The sequence below is a fragment of the Capsicum annuum genome, chromosome 8 (assembly GCF_002878395.1).
Source record: "Capsicum annuum cultivar UCD-10X-F1 chromosome 8, UCD10Xv1.1, whole genome shotgun sequence".
Lineage (NCBI taxonomy): Eukaryota > Viridiplantae > Streptophyta > Magnoliopsida > Solanales > Solanaceae > Capsicum > Capsicum annuum.
The window spans coordinates 13,004,169-13,032,153 of record NC_061118.1 but is presented as its reverse complement, the minus strand read 5'-3'; the positions used below and the strand labels follow the sequence as shown (position 1 = coordinate 13,032,153).

General features: G+C 38.7%; 1 pseudogene; it reads left to right on the top strand.

The window, feature by feature from the left end:
* Positions 1-589: 589 nt before the first annotated feature.
* On the top strand, positions 590-27,354 carry LOC107838961 (annotated as a pseudogene).
* Positions 27,355-27,985: the final 631 nt, after the last annotated feature.

The following is a 27,985-nucleotide window of genomic DNA, read 5'->3' as shown; positions in this document are numbered from 1 at the left end:
TTGGAGATGGTGGGTGGGTAGAATATTTCTTTTTTATTCTTATTCGCATTTCTTTGAGAAATAATATGATAGTTGAATTTTTAAAGAAATAATATGATAGTTGAATTTTTAAAAGATAATTTGATCAAACATGTCCGAATAAGACCTTTCAATATGAATTATTAGAAATAATATTTTGATATTATCCGTGCATCTCACGGGTACGTATGGATGACTAGTATAGATATAGATATAAATTTTTCAAATATTCTTAAAATCAAATTTAGTTATTCAAATTTTTAAACTAATGAAAAAAGTATTTAGTGATCATTAATTCTGATAACTTCTAATAAGGAAAAGTTTTACCATAAATATATTTAATTAATTTTTAACTTTAAATTTTAGAAAAATAGTGAAAAGACGATACTAAGAAAAGATTTTACCATAAATATATTTAATTAGTTTTTAACTCTTAAATATTAAAAAAATTATTTTATCAAACTTTAAAAGAAGACCAAAAAGTTCAAATGACTTTTAACCTCTTCACACTTTTCATAATACACTATAGACTCATATATAGATATAGATATATATTATTATTTGCCACGTTTTCTCGTACAAAGCTCTGTTGCATTAGGTGTTCAAGTAAATTATAACAACTCCGACAACGCTTTTGTCTTAATTTTAATAGCTCTAACAAACCATCCCATAGGAGCATAGATGTATGTCAGAACTCTCAGATTTAGCAATTTAATTCTTTGCCTGAAAGACTCATTAGCAATTTAACTCTTTCAGGCTCTCTCTAACTAGGGAGGAGAGAGAAAGAATGGATAGCGTGTTTTCGGTGGACGACATTGCCGATCAATTATGGTCATCGCCGCCGCCGATGCGTTTATCTCATGACTTGGATTCTTCTACCTCTGCCACTTCGTCGTCGAAGATGATGAACAGGAGCTCGTCGGAGTGGGCTTTTCAGCGTTTCCTTGAGGAAGCCGATACTACTTCTCAGCAGATCAAGGATCATAATTTAATTGCTGATCAATCCGAGCCTATGTCTAATACCGCATCGTTTGCCTCTGAACCTCCTTCCAATATTCCGATTGATTCCGATGAGTACCAGGCTTTCCTCAAAAGACGTCTTGATTTGGCGTGTGCTGTCTTTGCTTTGACTCGTGTATGTTATATTTCTTATTCATTTAAATTCCATATGTTCGCTTCCAATCTCAAAAGTGATTACGAAACCTGCAAACCAACTCCTTTGTCTTTTAATTTAATTGAATCATTGGACCCAATCCCTAGTGATTTGGAGACTGCAAGGGGATTTTTACTTTTTATTTTGTGTGTGTGTGTGGGGGGGGGGCTTTTGTTACGTCATCTCATTTTTGGACTTTTTCCACATTTAGGATTTAATAAAAAAGTAAATTGCAATTTTTTCCTTAGGCAAACTATGTAAGATCTCAAGATTCGGCTTCTTTGCCACCCGAAAAAGGATCACTGGCAGCTAATGCATCGGTCTCTGCATCTCAGGTTCCCCCCAGAGGTTAGTCTTACCGATTAGCCAAATACCTTTTCCAGTTGTTTTTTTTTCTTTTCATTGATGAATCACGCTGGTTTTCAGATGCTGGTGTCACCGCGTTCTAGTGACTATATTACGGATGATATTTCTAGCATTGGTTTATGTCTAACAGTATGCAGTCTATAGATATTTAGGAGTGAGCCATATATCACTTAAAAAAACACGGTGGATGTCCAAAGAGCTATAAAATGTTTGTAAGATAGTTTTTTGCTGTTTGATATGAGTGTTTTTTGGTTGATAGTTTTTTGCTGTTTGAGATGAGTGTGTTTTGGTTTTAATTGCTGGTGATCATTACTGTTGCTTGCATATGTTCTGCAAACACCAATAACTTCAGTAATTCCATGGATGAGGCAAATTTTGTGCGTATTACATAATGTCAATGCCACTGATTGGTCTTTTCTGCAAGTTAGCATTCTCAGGTTTCGTATCTACTTCACATCGCTAGAAAAAAAGGGCAGCCCGGTGCATAAAGTTACCGCTATGCGCGGTGTCCGGGGAAGGGCCCCACCACAAGGGTGTATCGTACGCAGCCTTACCTTGCATTTCTGCCAGAGGCTGTTTCCAAGGCTTGAACCCCTGACCTCTTGGTCATATGACAATAACTTTACCAGTTACTCCAAGGCTCCCCTTCACTTCACATCGCTAGAGAACCTTGAAATTCAAGAAAATTATAGACCTAAGATTATGGAATTGTTAAATCTGCCACTGCATGGAGGTACCTTGACTTGGTTCAGAGGAACGTTGAACCAATATGCCTAAAGAATTTATCAACTTCTGGTTTCAACAGAATGGTACGATTCTTTCAAATTGCTAAAGCAAAGGGTGCTTTTCAAAATCTTGTGACGACCCTTTAATATTGTAGGTTGGAGTTGAAGATAAATTCATGGTTTACATTGGAAAATATATGGTTAAATTTTGAAGGTTTTGTGGTCCAACTAAAAGAGTGGTGGACCTCCTACAATGTTCAGGACAAGGATGATGTAGTTTTGGCAAATAAATTGTGGGCTGTCAGAATAATATTAAGGTTTTGGGAATTTAAGAGAAGTCAGTTTGTTTGAGGAGATTGGGAAACTAGAAGATACTAGGAGATTGGATACAGAGATCAACATGTTCATGGCCATGGAAGAGGGATGTAAATACTGAATTTTCCAGAAGGCAATGAATAGAAATCGAAGATACAACATCGATTGGTTGTAAATCTCTGACGATCCTGAAAATTCTATGAATGTTTCAAGAAAATACTACCGTCTCTACAAAACTTAGTGAATGATTATAGAGGTTTGCGAAGAGGAGGTATAGTTGGTGATAAAAAGTAATGCGAGAGGTTTTTGTACATCCTTTGTCTAGAGTTGCTAAATTATCTTGAACAAGATATGATGGCCAAGTTTAAACACTTACTTTTGGAAGGCTATTCTAGAAAAAAGTTTGAATGCACCTCTCATTGTCAAGAAAAAGCCACATGTTTGAAAGGATTTTAGACATGTTAACCTTGTAAGTAGCTGGTACACTATCTTGGAGAGTTCTACATGAAAGATACAAGAAAGTGATGGGGAAGGTAATACCAATTTCAGAAAATGCCTTCATACCAGCAAATGAACCATAAATGTTTTGTTGCAAACAGGCGATTGAATTCATGAGGGGGGACAAGGAATGATTCGTAAACTCAAACGGGAGAGGATTATGACCTTGTATTTCCTACGGAAAACAATGGCAACTATGGGGTTTGAGGCCCATTGTCAAATAAGATTGAGGATTGAGGAATGATGATTAACATGGATCAAGATTTGCATCAACACAATGAGATATTCCAAATAAATGGCACACTAAAGGCTTTCTTCTTCTTGTAGTGAGGATAGTGATATGATACATTTGATACAAATGCATACAAAATTTGAAAGCAATTAAACAAACTGAGAAGAGACTTCCATCAGAGATGACAATGTAGAATAGAGCAATATTCTCCTAGTGAACTGGACCATAGTCAGAAATGAAGCAAAATGGAGATTTAGGGGTTAAAAATCTTAAAGTACTGAGCGAAAGCCATCTACTCAAATGGGAGGTTCAATTTTGTTCAGGAAAGACAATTAAGCTGGTACTATGTACTAAATATGAGATGGAAGGTCAATGGAGCACCAAATACGTTACTGCTTATAATATTGGCTCTAAGTAGTTGCAAGGATGTCTTTTATAACCTAATTAAGTGGAAAAGTGGGGAATGGAAGAACTATCAGGTTTTGGTGGGTAATTTCTTTGGTGTGACCAATGAAGCGATAATTGCATAGTTCAAAGACAAAAGTGGACCGTGTAAAATATAAAGAGTGGCTCAGTTCTTTTGATATATAAGTGGTCTATGGAAATTGATTGCTGAACTTGATAAGAAAGCAAGAAATGATGGAAGGTTCATGGTCAGTCTTACTCCATAGTGCTAATCAGAGGAGAAGAAACTGAAGAGAAGTGGCCATGATACCTGATCTAGGAAACAAAAGCTCTCGTAAAGCTTCTTGTTTCTGGATGAGTTGCTACCGAGAAGTGTGCTTAACACAAGATGATTTTATGAAGGGTGTCTTAACTTGTGTAACAGATGGTACTTTTGTGAAAATTTCCAGAATCTCCTAATCATTTGGTCTTGGTCTCCTACAAGTATGAATAATCCGCGGTATGGTTATGAACTTGTTTGCTGTATATTTGGTTGTTCCAAAGTTATAACAGCCGGGTTACACACAATTACAGTAATTAAAGAGATAGTAGAAGAGGAAAAAAATTAAATGGGTGGAAGAGAAATTGAGATGATCTATGACCCTGGCTTGGTTAATAAGGCAGATGTTAGTATATGAAACTTATCACCTCCATAAAATTCCTAGCTAAAACCATAGATTAAAAGATACGAAAGATAGAGGATTGCTATAAGGAGAAACTCTATTTCAATTATAATCTAAGATGTTCTTCAAGATCTACAAAAGTTTTTTTAAATCTCCTAAGTCTAAATTCATCCATAATCTAACTAAATTACTAGTAAAGGGGTATATATAGTAAATACCATATTAAGCCCCATTTAGGAAAGACTCCAACCCAAACAAAGGCCAAACATAGGTCGAATGGGTACTCCATGGGGTTTTTTCCACAAATGCTGGGAGACTGACAGAATGAAGACAGTGAAAAGTTTCTATTCTTAGGAACGCCTCGAGGAAAGTATTAATGCAAAAGAAAGGAGCTAAGGGACTTTAGACCAATCTCTCTCATTGGAAGTGTGTACAAGATCATTTCTAAGATTTTGACTCAGGCTTAAAACAATCATATATTAAATAGTTCATGAGCAACAAATTGCATTCATTAACTAGAGGCAGATATTGGATGCAACCTATGTTGCTCGGACTCATCAAAAATGTCAATTGGTGTGTGTCGGATTCTCCACAACTAGTGTATTTTTGGAGATTCGACACGGGTGCGGCATCAAACGTGAAGAGTCCCCACAACTCAGGATGCAACTCTAATAACAAATCAGTGTCTGGACTTTAGATAGAAGAGTCACAAACCTAGAATTCTATGTAAATTAGATTTAGAGAAGGATTTTGACCATGTCAGTGTCAGTTGGAAGTATTTGATCAAAACTACGAAGGACGTGGATTTTGGGAGTAATTGGTCTAAATTGGATCTGGTTTTGCATCGTTACTGTTAGGTTCTCTGGACTGATAAATGACTCTCCTGAGGACTTATTTCCTTAAAAAGGTCTTAGACAGGGTAAATGGATGGATATGTGGCTTCAAGGCTTTTAATAGTCCTGGCTGCAAACCAAACTTATCCTATCTACTAGATGTTGTTGACTCTCTTATCTGTGTGAATCTAAAGTTGAGCAACTGGAACACTTCCGGGTAATCCTCACCGCCTTTGAAGGCACTCCAACCCTTCGTGGCATCCGGCAAAAAGCCAACATTTTCCCATAGACATAGTTCTTCAATTACACATCCTAGCAGGCACTCTGACATGCGTGATTTGCATCTTGCCAACTACCTGTCTTAGTTTGGATTTAGGTGCAAAACATAAAGCTTCCAAGATATGGGAAAGGAGTTCACCATCCAGGAAGTGCAAAGGCATTATTCGAGACAACCCGTTCTTAACCACTACCCAATAACTATTGTGAGGCACATGATACATGTTCAGTAAATGTTTTTTCTTCTTAAAAATCATGGACCGGAAACTCTCTTTTTATTTGGGGGATAAGTCTTTTGAGTTATTTAGCTAACAGAGGGCCAGTTAGATGGTTTGTCCTTACAGAAAGCAGCAGGCGGTTCAACAACAGCGTCAAAATTGATGATTGTAATTTACATTGGGTTTGTGAAGCGCTTCATCAGGCTTCACTTGGAAGAGGTAACAAATGCAGAAGATGGGGAAGAAAAGTCCAGACATACACCTTTAGGGTGTTCCAAAATTTTAATAGTTATGGGAGATTCATAAGAATAAAAGCTATCCTTGGCGACAAGAAATCAACAGTCATTATTCCAGTAGGAAGCTACAACAAGGGATGGAGTAATATAGCAACAAAGATACAAGGTTTTCTGGGGAAGGGGATCAATTCAAGATTTAATGTATACACAAATCATTCTAGGTCGTATACAGATGCTCCAAAGATCCCATAATGGCCAATAAATGCAAGGTCTAACACCAGTAAGGGGGCAGGAGGTTCAGACCCAAAGGAACTCGGCAACGAACACTTCCTTTCAAAGTGTCTTATTGGGCGGTTCAATGACCCTTTCCACCATAGCCCTAAGCCAAAAATAATACCAAAATGGTTCGTCTCTAGATGACAAGTCACTGCCGGCCTTAAAGTCACGCCCATTAATCACAGCCTGTTCCTATTTGATCTCCCATCCAGGCAAGAGGCGGAAAGGGTCAAAGCCGGTGAGTTCTGGAATGGTAGGAAGCTTACATTGGAATGGTGGTCTCCTGTGTCAGGGACCAAGACAAGAGGCCTAGTTCCAGAACATAAGTGGGTCAAAGCACTGGGCATCCCTCTTCATGCATGGTCTCCAGAAACATTTAAATTCATCGGTGATAAATGTGGTGGATTCATAGACACTGATGAAGACACGAAGCATCAGACACACTTCTATTGGGTTTGTATTTGCATTCGGAACTCCATGAATGAACTGCCAGCAAAGAGAGACATCATCAGAGGAGATTAGGTCTTCGAAATTTCGATTTATGAAGACAACCATGCTACCATAAGATCAATCGAAAAACCCATCAGCGGTAAGGATGTAAAACAATGTGAGCAACAACCATCTGACATAGCAAAAACCTCGACTTTTTCAAAGTCTTGTAGACATGTCTTAGAGGCACGTGGGATGTCAGGGCAACATCTATAATTTGAAAATTGGATTGCCAAATTGTCCATTAGATAAAAATAGGGCGGCTACTCCTAGGGGAAATAATAAACAATTCGACCAAGTTTTAGACAAAACCTTCTATAAGAAAGGCCCAATTAGAAAAGCCCAAAAGGAGTCAAAGCTTTTAAAAGGAAAGACCATCTGGAAAGTAGTGGGCCACAAGACGAACCCATATTACAATAGATTTAATGCCCTCTCTATACCATTGATGGTTTTAGAAGAAGATGAACCACAAAGTTCTATGGTCAGTGCTTCGGTAATTACAGAATCAGAAGCATAAGATGAAGCAGACTCTCAAGAAGGGAAACCCAGACTACTTTGCAATCCAACTCTGAATTTTACTCACACAAATCTATCTTAGTCGGAATTTTCCTCTCACTCTATCAATGAAGCTCTCACTCACGGACTATCATCTCACTGTACCATCCCGGAGCTCTCATCATCCAGTCAAACCCATACTGTCTGAAACGTTCTGCGAATTCAGGCAATTCAGCCGTGCCCGTAGTAGTCATCCGTCTCTCCTCGTATAAGACTCTTAATCTTTCCACCCGGTAGCTGGGACAACCCTGTTTTAAACGTCGCTTGCGTGCCGGGGTAACCCCATCGTTCTAAAATAGGCACCGGAGTAGGGGCTAGTGCGAGTGGGGGGTCCTGTCTGGCTATCGGGGTGGCCTCTACCTCGGGACCTTGACCCTCATCTGAACTCTCCTCAGCTGAACTTGATTCAGCTTTCTCATCATCGTCCTCAGGCTGTGGTGTGTGCAGTGGGGAGGTAGTTGCGTTCTTTCGTCGCAGACCCTAAGGTGGTGGAGTATCAGAATCTTGAGGAGCTGCTTTCTTCCCCTTATCTAGCTGCTGCTTTTCCTTTTTGTGCAACTTTCTTGGATGTAGTCCCAGTATATTCTTCCCCGCTGCTTTCAGTCCAGCTTACGGATACGCTGGTTTCTTCACTTTCCACTGGCTTTTGTTTATTTCCTTTCTTTGCCACAGTTTTGGATGAAGACGCAGTCTTTGGAGGCATTTTTCTTGCAAATATACTAAAGTTAGTAACTAAGAAAAGCAAAATTCAAAATGAAAATTCAATGTGCCTTGTTTCAGTTGGGTAGGAGTGTGGGTATCAGTCGTATCCATTGGATACGACTCGTATACACAAGTCGTAAACTAAACAGTGCATGATCATTGTTTACTGGCTAGCTTATGACTCCTCACCAATCGTAGCGGCTGGTTATGACTCGTGTCCAACAGTCGTAAGCTGGTCAGAAACTTTTGTTCAAGTTATTTTCTTCCCAGGTGGGTACGACATATATGTATGAGTCGTAAGGTTTGTATATGACTCGTAAGGTTGAGTTGTATCCATTCTAGAACTTTGAATTTGTCAGATTTCCATGTTGTCAGTGGGTACGAGTCTCATTATGACTCCTGTACCAGTGGGTACGAGTCGTAAGGAGTCCCGTATCCACTGCAACATAGAAGTCCAACTTTCAAAGTTTGACTCCGATGAAATCCCCAATCTACCCACTACTTTATTCAGCTATATCCAACATTTTCAATACTTAAAACACCTAAAAACCCATTTCTAAACCTTAGTTCATTCCCATTTACAAGTTTCAACACAAATATCTAAATTATGCTATCAATCCACCCAATATATGCATAAATTGTACTTTACCCATGAATACCATAACATAGCCTACTCAATTTACTTTGTAATGCCTAAAAAATAAGTTGAAAACTTACTTGTCAGTGTAGAATGGAGGATTTCAACTTTCGATCGTAGTGGCCTCAAATTCGAGTTAAAAATCGCACCAAGTGATCGATTCGAAGTTGTTGGTACTTAGATTTAGTTGGGAACAACTTGATTTTGCAGATTGAAGTTCAAAATTTTTGGAGGAAAATTGCGTGTACGAGTTAGGGTTCTCGGGTGACCTATCGGGTCTAATTTCCCTTTTCTAAATCATAGGTCTGGGCCGGGTCAAACTCGAGACTTGACCTAGTAAGCCAGGGTACGAGTGGTGTATGCGACTCGTACCCAGGCTTACGGGTCATTTTTATGACTCGTATTGCCTGAAAGCTTACCTGGGTTTTAGAGTGGATACAATTCTTTGATCATGACCCGTAACCAGAGGCTACGACTCGTATCGAGAGTCGTATTCATTTCAGAACTTAATTTTTTATTCTGATTGATCTCCCAGGTCATTACGACTTCTACTCACGAGTCGTACCGTATAGATATGACTTGTAAAGAGTCCGTATGATACCCTTTTATCTTCTCTGGATTTTAGCTGCTTTCTTTTAGTCCTGCACATTGAACAAACACATTACCCTATAAATTAAATAAGTACAAAACCATGGGTTGCCTCCCACGCAGCGCTTGATTTAACGTCGTCGCACAATGTAGCTAGGTTGGTTACTCAGATTTCACCAACTAGCCTCATGGGTTGCCTCCCATGCAGCACTTGATTTAACGTCGCGGCACTACGTAATTGCCTTGATTACTCAGACTTCATGAAGGTCAATATCAGCTATCTCCTTTAATTGTTTCATATTTCCTATATATTGCTTTACTCTGTGTCAGCTTACCTTGAATGGATTTGAGCCATCCTTCATTGTTCCCAACGCACCATAGGGATACATTATTGTCACAGTAAATGGACCATGCCACTCAGACTTTAGCTTTCCAAGAAACAAATGAAGTCTAGAATTGTACGGTAGCACTTTGTCACCTTTTTCAAATACCCTTTCCTCAATCTTTCGGTCATGATACAACTTCATCTTTTCCTTGTAAAGTGCTGAACTTTCGTATGCCCGAAGCTGGAATTCATCCAACTCATTTATGCCATTCAACCTAGATTTGGCTGTATCTTTCCACGTTAAAATTCAGCTTCTTCAACGACCATAGTGCCTTATGCCCAAGCTCGATTGGTAAATGGCAAGCTTTGCCATACACAAGCTGGTAGGGTGAAGCACCTATGAGGGTTTTGTAAGCTGTACGGTAAGCCCATAACGCATCTTCTAACTTTCTTGCCCAATCGGTTCGATTGGCATTCACGATCTTCGCCAATATGGACTTGATTTCTCTATTGGATACTTCAACTTATCCACTAATCTGCGGATGATAAGGTGTTGCCACCTTGTGATTTACTCCATATTTTGCAAGCAGACTCTTGAATAGATGATTGCAAAAATGTGGCCCTCCGTCACTAATAGTAGCACGTGGCATACCAAATCAAGAAAAGATATTCTTTCTCAAAAATGTTGTGACACTTCTTGCTTTATTGTTAGGAAGTGCGATTGCTTTCACCCACTTCGACACATAGTCAACAACTACAAGTATGTACTTCATGCCACACGAACTCACAAAAGGTCCTATGAAATCTATGCCCCATACATCCAATTCTATGATAGGGGTCATAGGTAGTTCATGTCTCCTAGTAATAGTACCTTGTCGTTGGCATTGATCGCAAGCAGCTGCATAGTCATGAGCATCTTTGTATATGGTAGGCCAATAGTATCCGCATTGCAGGATTTTATGAGCGGTGCGGGCCCCTCCATGATGACCCCCAACTGGTGATGAATGACACGCCTCAAGTATGCTCATCATATCCACCTTAGGTATGCATCTGCGAATGATTCCATCTGCACAAATCTTTAGATAAGGTTCATCCTAGAAAAAGTTCTTACCTCGTGCATGAACTTCTTTCTTTGCTGATATGAAAGCTCTTCGGGGACTAGATCACTTGCTATAAGTAACCATGGAATCAAATCTTGGGAAGTTGCCAATATCTGTTCGTCTGGAAAGCTATCATCAATCTCCAAACCCTTAGCAATCTTCTGCATAGCTTCCTCATCTAGTCTAGAGAAGTGATTCGCAGCTTGATTCTCTGTGCCTTTTCTGCCCTTTACCTCGAAATCAAATTCTTGCAACAGCAGCACCCACCGTATAAGCCTTGGCTTTGCATCCTTTTTAGCCATTAAATACCTCAGTGCTGCATGATCGGTGTGCACAATCACCTTTGTCCCAATCAAGTAAGATCTAAACTTTTCAAAAGCAAAAACCACTGCCAATAACTCTTGCTCCGTCACTGTATAGTTCTTTTGAACAGGGTTTAGTGCCTTACTAGCATAGTAGATGGGATGAAGGATCCTCTTTTTCCTTTGGCCTAGTACAGCCCTTAAGGCCAATCCACTGGCATCACACATAATTTCGAAAGGTAAAGGCCAATTCGGAGACACAATGATTGGAGCAGATACCTTCTCTTTTAAGTTTTCAAAAGCCTTTTTACATACAACAACAACAACAAAAACAAACCCACACAGTGGGGTTTGGGGAAGGTAAGATGTACGCAGTCCATAACACTACCTCCAGAGAAGTAGCAAGGCTGTTTCCGATAGACCCTCGGCTCAAGACAAAGAATAATAAACAAATTCATAATAAAAGCATGAAACAAGATGGCACAACAGAGATAAGACACCCACACAGTAATAAAAAAGCCTTCTTACATGCCTCATCAAAATCAAACTTTACCTCTTTCTCAAGAAGCTTGCAAAGTGGACTAACAATCTTCGAGAAGTCTTTGATAAATCGTCTATAAAAACCTGCATGTCCTAGAAAACTCCGAATTCCTTTTACCGAAATTGGATAAGGTAATCTTTCAATCACCTCCACTTTTGCTCGATCAACCTCTATGCCTCTCTTTGAAATTTTTTGCCCAAGCAAAATTCCTTCTTTATCCATGAAATGACACTTCTCCCAATTAAGTACCAAGTTGCATTCTTCACACCTCTGTAAATCTTTTGCCAAGTGCTTTAGACATCTATCAAAAGAGTCCCCCACAACCGAAAAGTCATCTGTAAAAACTTCAATGGTGTCTTCAACCATATCGGAAAAAAATGGACATCATACATCTCTGAAACATGGCTGGGGCGTTGCATAGCCCGAATGGCATTCATTTGAATGCAAAAGTCCCATAAGGACATGTAAAAGTGGTCTTCTCTTAGTCTTCCGGTGTAATAGTGATTTGATTGTAACCCGAGTACCCATCAAGAAAATAATACCACCCTCTGCCTGCTAACCGGTCCAACATTTGATCCATGAACGACATCAGAAAGTGGTTCTTCTGAGTCCAAGCATTCAACTTTCTATAATCCATGCATACTCTCCATCCAGTGACTGGTCTTAAAGGCACTAGCTCATTCTTCTCATTAGGCACGACAGTTATTCCACCCTTCTTTGGAACACATTGAACCGGGCTAACCCACTTGCTATCTGCAATAGGAAATACCACACCAGCATCTAACCACTTGATGATTTCCTTCTTAACCACCTCCTGCATAGGAGGATTAAGTTGACGCTGGTGTTCAATAGACGGAACACAATCCAGTTAAAGCTGAATGTTGTGAGTACACAAACCAGGTGGAATACCAACAATATCTGCAATGGACCATCCAATTGCCTTCTTGAAATTCTGCAATACTGACAACAATGCTTCAACTTCTGATTGTCTCAGATCAGCTGAATAATAACCGGTAAGGTGTTGTTGGCCCCCAAAAATACATATTTCAAGTGAGATGGGAGGGCTTTCAACTCTTAACACCGGTGGTTCTTCAATAGACGGACGAGCTGGTGAAGTAGTTCTATTTTTCAAATCTAAATCAAGCTTCTTTGGTGCATAGTTATAACCACTCCTTTGCAATGCACCTACCAACTCCTCATACTCCTCAATACTTTCAGAATCAAATTCATGATCACAGCTGCAAGTGCCTTAACACCTAATCTTTCTTCAATAGGAACAACTGCATTAGAACCATCATCAACATCATGGAATGAATCTGCCTCTTCATCATCCACATCAATCACAGACATCACTCTTAAATTGTCAGGCTGCTTCATAGATTTGCATACATTAAATGTCACCTGTTCGTCATTGAGTCTCAGCATCAGATGTCCTTTCTCCCGATTAATCAACGTCCTACCTATAGCCAAAAACGGTCTTCCCAAGATAATAGGGACTTGAAAGTCCACCTTACAGTCCAATATAACAAAATCAGCAGGAAATATAAAAAAGACACTTTTACCAAAACATCATAAAGGATACCAACAGGCTTCTTTACTGTTCTGTCAACCATAACTAATCTCATAGTGGTTGGTTTGGGAGCTCCCAACCTTAACTGCTTGAATACGGCCAAGGGCATGAGATTGATGCTACCCTCCAAATCACATAGTTCTCGAGTGAAGTTGAAAGACCCGATTGTACACGGTATTGTGAACGCGCCAGGGTCCTCCTTCTCTACCAGAGATCTAGTAACCACAACACTGCAATGATGAATATTATCTACTGGCTCGTAGCTAACTGCCCTTTTCTTGGTGATCAAATCCTTTATGAATTTTGCATATGATGAATATTATCTACTGGCTCGTAGCTAACTGCTCTTTTCTTGGTGATCAAATCCTTTATGAATTTTGCATATCCTGGCATCTGCTCTAATGCCTCTACAAGTGGTATGTTGACAGTTAATTCTTTTAGCATAGACAAAAAGTTCTGATACTTACCTTTTTCTTGTTGTTTTTTCGGTCTTTGCGGATAGGGAGGACGTGGTCTTGGAATGGGTTTCAACACAGGTTCTGGAATCTTTTCTTTTTCTTCATTCTGCTTGCTGCTGCTCCCCACATCAATCGGCTCCTCCTCACTTTTCTGCTCATCAGCTGTGGGTATAGGTGGATCTGTAGTAACCTTACCACTCCGAGTGGTAATGACATGGCATTGACTATTATTTCTGGGATTTACCACTGTATTGGTTGGAAGAGTGCCAGGCTGTCTCTGATCCACTGCGGCTGACATTTGACCAAATTGTTGCTCTAACTGCTTGATTGCTGTAGCATGTGACTCAACTTTCTGGTTTGATATCCTTTAAGCAGTTTTCATGACTTTCTTGCCCTTTGACCAGCTTTGCCAGGAGTGTTTCACTCCTCCATTCTGGACTCTGTATCTTGACTTCCTGGTGGAATATACTTGTCACTTTTCTCCTTATAGTCATCCTTACACCGCCAATCACCATCTTTATCTCTATATCCCTTGATTTCCCTGCCCTTGAGCTCGGAAATCCGCCAACCTACGATTAAGGAAATTTGCCTCTTCTTCAGATTCAATTTCAAATGGTTTGGATGTTGTCCCCTGTGTAGCAACTACTTTCACTTTCTCAGCGCTCATTGAAGCAAACTGTTTTGTCAGCAACCCGATATTTGTACGAAGCTGTGCAACCTCCTGAGCTACCATGTCATTTGCTGCTCCATGCGCATTTGATGCACCAATAGCATATGTACCACCACTACGTTCCGAATCTCGAGTATGCCATCCTCTGTTGGTAACCGCAATATCATCAAGCATTTCCTGTGCAGCTTCCCAACGAAGACGCATGAATGCTCCTACTGAAATTGTATCTATCATAGCTCTTGAACTTTCATTCAACGATCTGTAGAAGAACTCAGGCAAGTGAGATCCTCTGATTCTATGATTTGGTACCACGCTCAGCTTCTTCTTGAACCGAAACCATGCCTCATACATGGACTCTGCAGGTAGTTGTCTGAAATTGTAAATTTCGTCCTTCAATTGTAATATCTGTGCAGGAGGGAAAAATCTGTTTAGAAATTGTCTTTTCAACTCGTACCAAGTAGTGATAGATCCTCTAAGAAGTTCTCCTAGCCATAAAGATCCTTCTCCCGTCAAAGAAAATGGGAACAATCTTAATCTCAATGCCTCCTGATTAACCCCTTGAATATTATAGTTTGTGCAGATCCCAACAAAGTTTGTAAGATGCATGTTTGCGTCATCCTTAGCTGCACCAGAAAATACACCCTTCAGATTTAGCAATTGGATCATAGCATTAGTAATATCGAACTGCACATTAGGGGCTAACACTGGAGGAACAATGGCTCCCCATTCTGCAGGCTCAAGATAACCCAAATCTTCATCATCTTCGTCCTCATATGGTTAAGTACTGTTGTGCCCGCACAAACGGAGCTTTGCCTCTCTGAACTCGACGATCAACAATCTAGCTACCCTTGTCTCTGCAGCAGCTCTAGCTTGTTCGGCTTCTCTGCGTTTTTGCTCCAACAGTTGCTGTGTCTGTAAGTCTGCCATATGTTGTGGATCAATTGGAACATGCGGGAGTACCGCGTTTGGATCCACAGGTGGGGGATCTTGCACCCCGTCATGAACTTGTTCTGCCATCCTTCTTAGTGTTTGAAGGATTCTCTCCGGTTCTGGATCAAAAGGGAGTAAGGGACTGCCGAGTAAGGGACTGCCTTTACTCCTTGTGCTTGGCATACACCGCCGTATGCCTAAATAAAAAACTGAAAAATTAAAAACCCGTGAACTTCGCCAATTCAATTCACAGTTCAAACCGTCTGTCCTCGGCAATGGCGCCAAAATTTGATGTGGCCCAAAACTACGCCTCACTAGAAGTATAATGCGGTTGATTGCAAATATAGTAAACCAACAAGGTTGGGGTCGATCCCACAGGGAAGACGTGAACAGTTGCTAGACTTGATGTAATCCACAAGCAGTACAGGAAAGTAAATGGGGGAATTTTGTTATCAGTAGCAAGTAGTAACCAACTCTTGAGTATTGTTTAGTAGAAATCAATATAAGACGAAAGCTAGGAATGTGTTCCCCTGGCTTTTCAACTACGTAAATTTCTTGTGTTCAACCCAATTATTCTATTGTGCTGCATGCAAAGCTTACAAGTTAGGTATTACCAAACGAAAAATTTCACTTGTTGACTTGGTTATCGTCTCAAAGTGTCGCCTTGTTGCCCCTTGTTATGGCCCCAGTCATACTTGGTTATCGTACAACTGTCTTAATTCCCGCTACCCAATCGCAAGCTTCTTGGTTATCCAATGGATACCAATACATACAGGCTATCTCAAGTGTCTGCAGCTACTTGAGGCTAATTAATACAAAGGAGAACTAAGATACATACAGAAACCCTAGAACACTTAAATCTCCCACTTCCTTTACGTAGCTAATCCGCCAGGTTTCCCATAACCCTAGTTGAGGAGATTAGCCGCTCATTTTTGTGCAAGAAATCATGGTTATCAATGGAAGAATACATAAAATCAATTGCACAAGAAGAAGATGAATAAACTCCAAAGTCTTTAATTGAATAAAACCTTAAAATCTTAAGAAATAATGTAATAAGTAATTGCGTGCAAATTAATTTCACAATGCATCACTTAATAAAAGATAAACCCTAGGGTATTTATAGTATCTCAAATAACATAAAAATCCTATCAAAAACGAGAAAGGTAAAGTTAAGTCGGCAGTCGGTACGACTCGGTCGTCACCTCGTATCCTCAGCTTACGAGTCGTACCCTGCCTTGTCTTAACCAGTCCAGTGTCTAATCTTCCCACAGCTTCAACTCTCTGATCAGCTTACGACTCCATCTTACGAGTCGTAACTACGTATACGACTCGTGCCCTTGATCCGTATTCACCTGGGACTTCAGTCTTTTCAGGTCTTGAACACTGGTTGGGATACGACATCCCTATATGAGTCGTACTCAGACTTCCGACTTGTATCCTTCTGATACTTCAATTCCTGGGTAGTAGCTTGGGTTTTGTTATGCTCACGACTTCAGTATACGACTCGTACCCTAGCTTACGACTGGGATACTCGAGTCGTATCTTCTTCATACTTGGGTTCTTGATTTGGCTTTTGGTTTTGTTCCTCATACGATTCAGCATACGAGTCGTGACGAATGGTTACGATTCAAGGGCAGACTCGTATACTGATCAGAGTTGGTCTTTTCTCCTCTTTTCATTCAAATACTGTTATAAACCTGTTTTACCTGCAACGCACACCAAAGTGCATCATATCTAAAAAAAACCCTAAGTTCACACATAAATTCACGGTTTTAAGCATCAAAAGTGTCGTGTTTCCAGCTACATCAGCAGTATATATATATTACTACTATTTGTTTTTACTACAATTGGTTAAAAAAAAAAGTCAACTATTTGTAGTAAATGGAATCCTTGGCAGTAATAACAATTTTTATACACACCAAATTCAATGCAATGGTTTGTTAATACTTCAAACCTAGTCTACAAACAACAACAACAACAACAAACCCAGTGTATTCCCACCTAGTGGGGTCTGGAGGGGTAAGATGTACGCAGTCCATACCTCTAAAGAAGTAGAAAGGCTGTTTCCGATAGACCCCCGACTCAAGGCATGAGATACCACACAAACACATAGTAAAGCACAGAAGCAGATTACATAACATAAATACGGCACCCATAAGTAATATAAAACAGAGGAGAGCAGAGGAAAGCACACAGATTCGTAATGAAACATGGAACACGGGACACGGAATCATAACAGGAATAAAACCCCCACCTAGTAATTCCCTACACTAGTCTACAAATATCTAAATATTCTTAGTAGTCTTGAATCAGGGGACATCTTGTGTGCAACGAAATTTTATTAAATTAAAGTCCATACGAAATTAGGATTATATTAAATTCAAAATATATTAGTCCCAACTAAATATGCGATTAATATAATTGAATTTAATTATTTAAGTCCAAACATGTATGGATTTAATTAAATATTCTGAGTAGCCTTGAATCAGGGGACATCTTGTTGCTGACCAGAGATTCAGATTCTTCTTTTGATTGCCATTTGCTAGCCCTGACTGATTCTGCATAAGGAACCTTTGGATTTGCCCTCCTATCAATATTTGTAATAAATGTTCCTTTATGTTTTTTGATGAAATTATCAATCGTAAATGCTATGTCTCTCCATCCTGCATTAAATGTAACTTCTGGGATAATAATGACCGATCTGTTCCCTCTTTGTACTGTTACAATGCTTATAAATCTCCCAAATTTGGTGTGTTTTCTGGAACAAAAGAAATTTGAATATTGTTCATTTGTTTCCACCTTCTCATATGGGTGCCAGTGTTTTTTGAGGCTTCTCGTGGTACAAAGACTATCCATTCCATTGTTTTCTTGCTGAAAGTTGTTCTGCCCATAAGATTCTGCCTTCTTTCGACCCATTCAAACCAAACTTCAGCTCTGGCTGCAAGCCTGGTGATATCGTAAGACTGCAGCTAGATTCTATTTTCCCCCATAAAAGCTGCGGTTGTGTGCCTATACAATTTTTATGGGGAATAACCAAGAGGGTCGATAATGACCATGGAAACAGATTTGGAAGGTTATTGCATCCTCTAAGATTTTGTGCTTCTCATGTCTAGTAGCTAGAGAGGCTTGTCTAAGTGGGTGTTTGGGTTGGCTTATTTTTAGGTGCTTTTGCCTTTTAAGCATTTTTTTTAGTTTTGGTGGTGTTTGGGAAAGTAAAAAAGTGCTTTTAAGCACTTATTTTAAAGTTAAAAAGTGTCAAAATAAGTCGAAAGCCAAAAGTAGGGTAGTACCAATTTATGGCTTTTGGCTTTTAGCTTTTAGCTTGTAAGTTACTTTTTAAAAGCCAATCGACACACCCCCTAACTCATAAAAACCTATGCAAGAGCTTTCTAGTTAGTTTCTATTTCTGAAAAAAAAAAAAAAAACAAAAGCTTTCCAGTTAGTTTCTCTTCATCTGCGATCTTCATTTCCACCCTATTAGTTGATTGACAAACTAATGCACAGCTTGATTCTCCTCTCCATTCCCTCTCTTTTCTGTTCCTCAATGTGCTTAACTACTTATGAGTTCATATGACCTAGTTCTTAGGAAAAATTGTGCTTTTGGTGTCCCCATTTTTGATACGCTCTTATTTTGGTAGGCATAATTAAATTCAACTAAAGGAAATATGTGCCTTTGTTCCCTCTATTAATAGTTTCACTCAACTATCATATTTTATGCTGATTGAGTGTTATTTCAGTACTTATATTCTTATATTTTACATATAATGTGATTAGAATAAAACTTCTTTTCCTCCAAATATAAGGGAAAATCAGCTAAACGTTATATTTTCCTTGAATTTATGGTTCATCCAATAAGAACCCAACAGATCTGTGGAGTCCATCAGCGGAGGGAGGGATCAAAAGCACATATCAAAATTAATTGAAATTCAAATATACTTAAAGTATAGGAAAAACAAAATTTGAACTTTTCAATAATTAAAGGACCAGAAATTCTATTCTAGGGTTCTTTATCAAAGAACGCAAGCATCTCATCAGCACCAAAGCATGTTATGTGCAGATAATAAACAAGATGATTAATGAACATAGATATCCATTCAATTCCAGGGAAAAAGAGATGATACATGTATGCTGAACGAGGTTGTATCTTCATTCTTCAGTTTCCCCCTTTTTTTCTTTTGGGTAGGATTTGGGCAAGAATTGACAAAAGTTCAAGATAAGGATGCTGCTGAGCCAGTTGGAATACCCCCATTGCCTGCAGTGCGGAAGAAACCTGGTATGCAGGTAAGGTCAACAACCAGTGGTTCATCTGGGGAGCAGTCAGATGATGATGAAGCTGAAGGAGAAGCAGAAACAATTCAATCAACGGATCCAACTGATGTGAAACGTGTGAGGAGGTAATACAATTGGCAACTTATTTTAAATTTTTCCCTGGTCGTAGGTAGCTCTTTATTACTAATATTAGGGTTGGGCATATTTTGGTTCAAACCGAAAATACCGAAAAATTAAATCGAAATTTAATTTTGCTTTTGGATTTTCAGTTTTTTGGATCGGTTTCAAATTTTAGAAATTCGGTTAAACAGTTCGGTTTTCGGTTTTCAAAAAAAAATTCGGTTAAACCGAAAAATCAAAATTATATAAATAACATTTATATTTTTATTATATATATAAATTAGATATATATTTTTTATTTTATATATTCAGTAGAAATAATATTTTTCGGTTATTTCATTTCATCCATGTTGAGTTATTTCTATTTGAAAATAAAAAATAGGTTTAAAAAAATAGTTTTTCTAAAAAATCACCAATTTTAAATGCCCAGTCATGACAAAGAATGACTCACTACTTTAATCTTCAAAATTGAAATAAAAATCCAAAATAATCGAACCGAATTTATAGAAATCGAACCAAACCAAATTTATTTCGGCTTGGTTACGGTTGTCATTTTCGTCAATCCGAAAACTGAAAAATCGAACCGATATTAAATCACTAAACCAAATGCCCACCCCTAACTAAGATTCTACCAGTTAATAGTCTCTAACACTTAAGATTTAAATTGCAAGGGAACAACATCTGAACAAAATCTATCCAACTTACAAATTAGTATTTCCATACTACCTAGGTAAATATAACAGATTAAAATTCTTTGGGTGCTTTGTATTGGATAAGATATTTAAGAATGTAAATACATGATATATTTATGATTTTTTTTTTATGTTTTATACTGGAGAGAAGTGTTTGCTTTACCGGTATAGTAAAGCGAGAGAGAATCTATCCTTTCTTAGGGTTCCAAGTAATTCAACTAGTGCCATGAAAACTATCTTGTTGTAGAGCGAGGTAGCAGAAGAAGTTGGCACAATATGTAATCCCTAGAGTATGGGTGGTGGACTTCTTTTCCTGGAGAACAAGCAATGAAGGTATCTAGTCTAGGGAATAAGCATCGACTAACTCTATGCTAGTAGCCGTGGTAATGCGAGGATGCAAGCATTGTCTAGAATGATTCGGCGTGAAACGTCTGTACGAGGCTTTTCAAGTTTGCTGTCTCACATGCGGTGGAAACTAGCAAGATGGAGTACAGTAGGGGCAGAGGGAATTTCTGGAGGAGCGGTGATCAGAAAGCACATCAACGACGAACACACTCTGATGGGCTGACACTGACACAGATAGACAAAAGTTAGGGAAGTGAATGGGATTAGATACCCAATCGTCCTTAGCCGTAAATGATTGATACTAGGCGTTATGCATATCGACCCGTGTTGTGTTGTAGCAAACGCGTCTTGACACGTATTCTCTGCTGGAGTTCAGACCTCAACCACTTGATATGGAGATTTGACTTATTTTCAAACTTTTATTATATTAAATGTGGATACCCTACAAATGTATAAATTTATAATATTGTCAAGTACATTAGGTGACTTTCACCTTACGATAGCACTATTAAAATCTTTTGATTTCTCCTCTTGGTTGATTGTTTTCTTTCCCTACCTTCAAGTGGTTTACGTATTTTTGGTCAATGCCAATACTTTTGAGCTTTCTTGTTAATGTTTTAGTTACCAACAATTAGGGCCATGGGCAGTTTGTGGGTTTTTTAATGTCTGCAGGTTCATATCAGAAAAGTGGAACTGTTTGAGAAGAACAAAAGAGATGAAACAACAACAACAAACCCAGTGTATTCCCACCTAGTGGGGTCTGGGCAAAAGAGATGAAAGAAATCTCTAATTAAGATCTATGTCTAATTGATTTCCAAATGGAAAATGCAACATACACCTGGTATAAAGGAGAACCATGAAGCAACAACTTGAATTGACAGAATATTGATATTTGAGGAATGGGATGAAAGCTTCAACAATTTAAAAACAGATCTAATTGCAAAGAATTATTTGCCTTACAGGGAGGTACTTGGAACGTAAATAGAAAGTACTTCAAATTCGAGAACTGATGGCTAGATACTGAAGGATTCACTGATAAAGTTAGTGAATGGTGGAACAGTTTCAAATCTGAGGGAAGGCCTGACTTCATTTTGGCTGGCAAAAATAAAAGTTTTGAAAAGTCAACTCAAGGAATGGAGCAGAAGTACACAAAGGAACTTGGGTTTACAGAGAAAAGATTGCTAGAGAAAATGATTTGAGGTTGAACCAGTAATGAGAGGCAGGATACTAACAGAGTATGAGACTTCTAGAAAGGGTGCATAGCTATTGGAATATGAAGAGTTGCTCAAAAGAGAAGAAGTGGCTTGGAAACAAAGATCAAGGGCCCTATGGTTGAAGGAGGGGATAGGGACACTAAATTCTTCCACAGTGGCAAATGCTCACAAAAGATGCAATAACCTTGACCAATCGGTCTGATTGGAGGTGTCTATAAAATTTTCTCCGAAGTACTTACTTAAAGGCTGAAAGTTGTTATGGAGAAGGCAGTAATTCACAACAAATGGCCTTTATCAAGGATAGACAAATCATGGATGCAGTTGTAGTTGCTAATGAAACAGTGGGAGCAAGACTCGGTCAGAAAAAAAACAGGAATTTGTATAAACTAGACATAGAGAAGGCCTATGATTATGTGAACTGGGGCTATCTATTGGGAGTCCTGGAGAGGATAGGATTTGGGCAAAAGGTGGATACTGGATAAAATACTGTGTTTCAATAGTAAGCTTTTCAGTGTTGGTTAATGGGGCACCTGCAGACTTCTTTAGAGCTCAAAGAGGTCTTAAGATGCGGGGACCCTCTCTCTTCTTTCTTTTTCTGCAAGTAATGGAGAGTTTAAATAACATTGTCAAGACTGCTAATACTAATTGTTGGATCAGAGGATTTGATATGGCTTGAGTGGGAAGGAAAAAGCTTAGAAGTAACTCATCTACAATATGCAGATGATAGTCTCATTTTCTGTGGGGCTGCAGAAGAGCAACTCAAGTAATTGCGGGTGATTTTGATGCTTTTTGAAGGGATTTCGAGGCTGCCCATCAATTAGAGAAAGAGTTACCTATATCCTATAAACAATGTGGATAACTTGGAGGTGTTGAATACAATACTTGGTGGCCAGGTGGGTTCCTTCCCAACCACATACTTGGGGATGCCTTTGGGAGCCAAATCCAAATCATTTGAGATTTGGAATAGTGTAATTGAAAAATGTGAGAAGAAATTAACGGAAGGAACAATAATCAATTGTCCCTTTGGAGGCAGTCACACTAATCAATTCTGTGCTAGATTCCATCCCAACATACATGATGTCATTATTTCCAACTCGATTCTTGACAGACTCTATAAAATTAGGAGAAAATTTCTATGGCAGGGAAATTAATAAAGGAAAGGGGTACAATCATGTTAAGTGGAAGGAGGTGATTATGGATAAGAGATAGGAGGAATGGGAATAAAGAACCTGAAGAATCATAACAAGGCACTTAGAATGAAGTGGCTGTGGAAGTATACAAATGACAAACAACTACCGTGGGGGAAAGTTACTGAAGCAAAATACGTCTAAGAGAATATGTGGATGACAAAGGAGGTTATTACACCATCAGGAGTAAATCTATGGAGGGCAATCAGAATTCTGTGGAATGAATTAAAGAGTAACACCAAGATCAAAGTACAAAATGGGGGAAAGGAAAGGTTTTGAAAAGAGGAGTGACATGAGACAGGCATCTCGGAAAATCTATTTCTAAGCCTTTATAATATAGCACTACAACAACACAATACAATTGCAAAACTGTGGAAACTTTAAGGGTGGAATATCACATTCAGGAGACAATTCAATGATTGGGAGATTGCAAGAGTGGCAGAATTTTTCAACATTATTGGCCAGTTCAATGGGACACAAGAGGGAGAAGATAGCTATGGCGGCAGAGCAGTGAGAAAAGTTCTTTCGAGGTTGGCAAAGCTTACAAGAAACTAAACTTCCCCTACAATCAGAGCATCAACTGGTCATGGAAGAGCATATTGATGATTAAAATTCCTTACAAGGTGGTATGTTTTGTACAGCTCTTGTCCAAAGAGGCAGTTCTTACCCAGGATAACTTGATGAAGAAGGGGATAACTTTATGCCGGAGGTACTTGTTTTGTGGGGAGAAGGCAGAAACTGTAATCAACCTCTTTTTGCACCGTAAGTTTACAAGACAATTCTGGAGGTTGTTTCTAAACTTGAGAGGTACTTCCTGGTCCATGCCAGGTAATATCACACAGAAAAAGCTGGGAAGAGATAGGGATACTGGCTAAAAACAGGAGTAGATGGAGAATCATACCAGCTAGTAAATGGTGGACTATATGGAGGGAGAGGAATGCTAGGTGTTTTGAGAATTTAAAGAATAGTTATACATCAAATCAAGTTAAATTGTATCTTGACTCGGTGCATTTGGTGTAATCAGATTTGGTCTAATGATGCTGTCTCCATTATTGATGTTCTAGATTCATTGTAGACGTGGGATCATAGGATTATGTAAATACCGTTGTAGTACAACCCTTGTACTACTTTTCTACATAGTTATGAATACAAGGGGTTACCAGTTTCAAGGAAAATAATTTCACCATCTCCAACAAAGTTGTTCGGACTCTTCACTTTCGATGCCATGTTGACACAACATGGGTGTGGGATTCATACACGGAAGTGTCAACCAATTTTGGGTACTTTGACCGGGAAAGTCCTAACATATTTAATGATTTCTGTAATCAAAACAAAAACTAAAGTAAAACTGAAGAAAATGGAATAAAAACTGAAGAAAATGGAATACCTTGCATATAGAAATTTCTATGTCACATATTTTCCTTTTCTCTCCTTATTGGATTCTCCTCTTGATCAATATTTTCTCCTTAAGTTTTCCACATAATATCTCATAATTTAGGTTTTGCAACTCTATTTTTAGATATTTGAATTATTTAACCGAATCCCCACACCCGTATCCATACCTGGATCCATATCTCCGAATCTTAAAAATTGAGATCATGAAGGATCCGACCTCTAGATCCCCACCCGAATCCGAACAACTTAAATCTTCAATATATTAAATTTTTAGAGACTAGAGTTGAAGTTGTGTACAGGAACTTGTATAGAAAGAATCCTTCTTTTTGTTCTGTGTAGAGAGTCCTAATTTTGTAAGCACCAGCAGCAACTTAGTGCTGGATTTAGGGAGTTCTAATTTTGTAAGCACCAGCAGCAACTTAGTGCTAGATTTTTTTTTCTATCAATATAATCACTTCTTGCCTGTTCAAAGAATTATGAATTTATGAGGACACGATGCTCTGAGAGGTCAACTGCATTACTATATGACGTAACTGTAGAGTCCTCTGTTACTGTGTGAAAATAAATTATACACTTCCAATGACTTCAATTTAAGACATGTTATTTCGGTGAATTGCTAATATAGTGAATGAGTACGAAGGTAAGATACTGCGATGTTACATTTATCTTTACATTTTTCTGATGGTCCAGTTGTCCTTATCTTTGCATCCTCAGATGTTGTGGTAACATTGTCACGTTGTCCCTTACTATTTTTCTGATTGGTAAGTTGTCCTTATCGTTGCATCCTCAGTTCTTGTATATTAGAACAAGAAAAATGCCATTCACCGGGTATGTTAGTACCTGTGTCTACAGTTCAAGTGGAAGACGTAGAGTTAAAGAGGTACACGGAGATACTTTGACCTTGCCAAAGGCCTAAAAGCTCGAAGTTCAATTAGGATGTTCTTGGGTTGAAGCACAGGTTGTACCCATCTCAGAGAACACAGAATCAAACTACCAATTGCAGCTGCCACAGACAAATGGATCTTTCTGATTTGCTTCTGTAGGAAAGAGCTTCGATGAGAAGGTGTCATTTATGACAAGATTACTATTCTGATTTATGCAGAATGAATATTGAAGTCCTCAGAATATGATATGGTTAGGGGTGGAGTCACGAATATTTGTTTGGACTTGATTTTGTTTAGTAATATTTTTCTAATTAAAATCATGTCGATTGTAACAAATTCTTTGGGCTTATTCTTGATATGTTTTTGGCGAGTTTAACTGGCTATAATCCTAATAATTTGTACCAACACATTTACAGAATGCTGTCCAATAGAGAATCAGCTAGACGCTCTAGAAGAAGAAAGCAGGCCCATCTGACAGAATTAGAGACACAGGCATGTTTCTGGGTCATGCTTTCAGTTAGTATTTACTTTCTTCAACTATTTGTTTAATGAAAATTTATTCATGTTAGGTCTCTCAAGTAAGAGTAGAGAACTCCTCTTTATTGAAACGCTTGACTGACATAAGCCAGAAACACAATGAAGCAGCAGTTGACAATAGAGTATTGAAAGCAGATGTTGAGACATTGAGAGCAAAGGTAGGCTACTTTCAGTGTTTGGAGAAAGCAGGTTCAACAAAATTCTTTTTGTTTGTGTTGGAGAAAAGTGAGGTAAACATAGTAGAAAAGGATACCTTATGGTGTGGTCAATTTTATCAATTGATCAGAAGTTAAACGAGTTTAAAATTCCTGCTACACTTCTTCTTGTTTGCCATTCCATGTTTCGAGATGGTGAAATGCCTCATGTGCTTCTTAATCAAGTCTACCTGGCTTATTTAAATTACACTTGGACACAAGCTTATCTTGTATTACTGGCACCTACCTAGGAAAACCTAACTGATATAGAGACTAGAGTAGTTGTTCAGAAGAATACTCCATCCGTGTTAGTTTTTCTTTTCCTTCTTCTAAATAAGAGAACGTGGAGTAGATAGATCAAGCTTCTTGGGATTTTATTTGGGGATAAAGAATTTTAGTCATTTGTGCTAGGCATAATACATAATTGTGCCTTTTAACTTTGCCTCAACTTGCATCTATGCCCTCCAATTTGGTTGTGCATAAGTAGGTACTTAAACTTGCATAAAGTTGCACAAGTGAACACACGTGTTCTATGTGGCATCTATGTGGCAATTCGCGTGTGATTGCCATGTAGATTCCACATAGGACGTGTGTGTCCACTTGTTCAACTTTATACAAGTGTAAGTACCTACTTATGCACTACCCAAAGTTGCAGGCATAGATGCAAGTTGAGGCCAAGTTAAAAGGGCAAGCTCATGTATTATGGCTTAGTGCTATCATCCTCTGTTTCACTCTTTCCTCATTGTTGAAGTCTTGCTATTAGAAACCTATATAACATTCCTCCATGTACTGATGTGTAGGTGAAGATGGCTGAGGAAACTGTTAAAAGAGTTACTGGGTTGAATCCGCTATTCCAAGCTATGACTGAGATATCGACAATAATGTTGCCATCTTTCACTGGTAGTCCTTTTGACTCATCAGCAGATGCTGGTGTTCCTGAACAAGATGACCTGAAATGTCACTACTATCCGGCGCCAGACAATAGTCATATGCCTAACCATGATTCTAGAATGCAAAACGCCATGTTAGATATCCCTCCTATAGGAAATGTACACCAGAACTCTGCAACAGAAGCAATCGAGGCCAACAAGATTGGCAGAACATCTTCAATGCAACGAGTGGCTAGCTTGGAGCATCTGCAGAAGCGCATCCGTGGAGACCCAAAAGTACTTGTGGAACCCAAAGCAGGGGAGAACAATAGAGTGACTTAATGAGCAGAAAAGTAAACTGCAAGGAAGATTTCGCAGACATCTGTAAATCTACGTATCATATTACTTTAAAAATAATATCTTCTTAGCATATTGGGTTTATCTGTGTGGAAAAAAGCAAAAAAGGAATGAAGACTCTTCTGTGTACCAATAACCTTTTCGGTTCGACTGTTCTGTCAATTTACTTTTGTGTTTGCTGGCCTATGCCTGCTCTCGCCTTTTTTCTCAAGCTCCTCACTCTTTTCCCCTTTGGCAGTACCAAATTTGTACTTTATCACACTATTTAAGAATCTTCACCATCGCGATATTCATGGCTTTTGTGAGATCCCCTATTTGGTTGCCTTCATTTTGACCTATACCCACGTTTTTTTTAAAAAAATATTTAGTTGGTACCTAGTATTAGGTTACTTCAGACAGGCTGCTCCGCCTGCCCTTCTCCTCTTATTTGACTTGGGAGATTACTAGATATTTTCTATTCATTGATTTCGTGTTCGAATTGAGTTGTTTTGCATTACACGAAGCAATAAATCAAGGGAACACTGCATAAAATACCCCTAAAAGCAAACTACCTACCTTGATTTGTCCCCCCCCAACTAATTTTCCAAACAACAAATTTTCCAAACAACATACCTAGTGAAGTTCTACAAGTGGGGTATGGAAAGGGTAGAGTACGCAGAACATATGACTACCTCGTGGAAGTAGAGGCTGTTTTCAAAAGACCCCCGGCTCGTGTAGCAGATTCAAGTACAAAGAATTAGAAAATAGTAAAGATAAAAAAGGAACAAGAAAAAACAACAAAATAATGTGGTGATTAAAACACACTAAACAGTGATATATATAAAAAAAAGAACTACAATCGT